This window comes from Colobus angolensis, unplaced genomic scaffold, assembly GCF_000951035.1.
Source record: "Colobus angolensis palliatus isolate OR3802 unplaced genomic scaffold, Cang.pa_1.0 Scaffold233, whole genome shotgun sequence".
NCBI classification, from domain to species: domain Eukaryota; kingdom Metazoa; phylum Chordata; class Mammalia; order Primates; family Cercopithecidae; genus Colobus; species Colobus angolensis.
In genome coordinates this window covers 2660282-2661879 of record NW_012115522.1, presented here as the reverse complement: position 1 = coordinate 2661879, position 1598 = coordinate 2660282, and the positions used below count along the sequence as shown (strand labels likewise).

At 43.7% G+C, this 1598-nt stretch overlaps 1 protein-coding gene across 1 annotated transcript in view; it reads left to right on the top strand.

The window, feature by feature from the left end:
- The window catches only part of EXTL3 (exostosin-like glycosyltransferase 3), a 45207-nt gene that overhangs the window by 21765 nt on the left and 21844 nt on the right, over positions 1-1598 (top strand). The gene's annotated exons all lie outside the window — the stretch shown is intronic.

The following is a 1598-nucleotide window of genomic DNA, read 5'->3' as shown; positions in this document are numbered from 1 at the left end:
GAAATCATGTTTGGGTTCCGGTGAGAGACTAATTTCCAGTCAAACACTTTAGGTTGCAAGTGACAGAAAACCTGGATTAGGCAGCAGAATGAATTTCTTGGCTGATGGTAACTGAGAAACCCTTACAGGTAGTCAGGGCTGATGTAGGACATGGCTGGATGCAGGCTTGTAGATGGCGTTGGAGGAGTCTGTCTCTCTTTACCTCTAGGCTCCGCTCTGCGTTCCTACAGGCCTTCCCTCTGTGGCCAGGGAGGTGGAATTCTTTAACTGGCTAGACCATGGTTATCTGCCTGCTCCTGGTGCTGCAGGTGTATCATCCTTAAATCCAAACCACATGGGCAGAGAGTAGAGGCAATGGGTAGGGTAGTTCTCTAAAGGAAATAGGAGGGTTTTGTTTTTAGAGGAATGGGAAGTAACTTCCAGGCAGGCCAGAAGTGACATGTTGCTGTGTGTTGGAGCAATGGAACAGTGCCAGAATCCTGGACCCAAAAAGATTTGGGGGAAGGAGGGTGTCAGAAGCAATGATTTGAAAGGGAAAAGAAGGGGAGGAGGAAAAGGAGATGGTGGTAATGATGACGACGATGATGATGCTAAACATATGTTGAACCTGTACTGTGTGCCAGGGACTAGCCTAGGACTTTTTCTGTCTTATCTCATTAATCCTTCTAAAATTTGATGACATAAATTGTAGCTGTCTCCATTTATATAGGAGTAAATTGAGATACAAGAGAACAAAACCATGTAGAAGCTAGGAAGTGGCAGCAGAGCTCTGGGTTCAAATGCAGGTTTGTCACACTCCCAACGTTCACCCAGCCTTCAACTCTCGTGCCTTCTTGAGTCTTAGGAATTGCTGAAGGATCCCACTTGAGGGTCACTGCGGGGAAGAGGATGGAGTAGATGAAGGCTACTCCAAGTGGGTCAGGGACTGGGATGTTGGCTTAGGGACAGTTGGTTACCTGTTTGTGGTGAGGAAAGTACAAAAATTGAGGGCAAGCATTCAGAAACTTTTAAAGCAATTTGACATTTACTATGAAATCCAAGTATATGATTTTTTTTTTTGCGTTTTTTTTTTTTTGCAACATTTCTTCAATATAATTCATACACCATAAAATTCACTCATATAAGTGTGTGATTCAGTGGTTTTAGTATATTCAGAGTTGCACAAACATCACCATGGTTAGTTTTAGAAATCTTCATCACCACTGAAGGAAACCCTTACCTAGTACCTATTAACAGCCACTCCCAATTTCTCTCCAACCCCTCTCAGTCCTAGGTAGCCACTCCATCTTTGTGTGTCTATAAATTTGCCTATTCTGGACATTTTCTATAAATGGAACTGTACAACCATGCATGGCCTTTTGTGACTTTCTGCTTTCACTGAACATGATGTTTTCAGGGTTCATCCATCTTGTAGCAGGTACCAGTTCTTTTTTTTTTTTTTTTTGAGATGGAGTCTCACTCTGTTGCCCAGGCTGGAGTGTAGTGGCTTGATCTCAGCTCATTGCAGCCTCTGCCTCCAAGGTTCAAGCGATTCTCTCATGTCAGCCTCCTGAGTAGCTGGGATTACAGGTATGGACCACCACACCCAGCTAATTTTA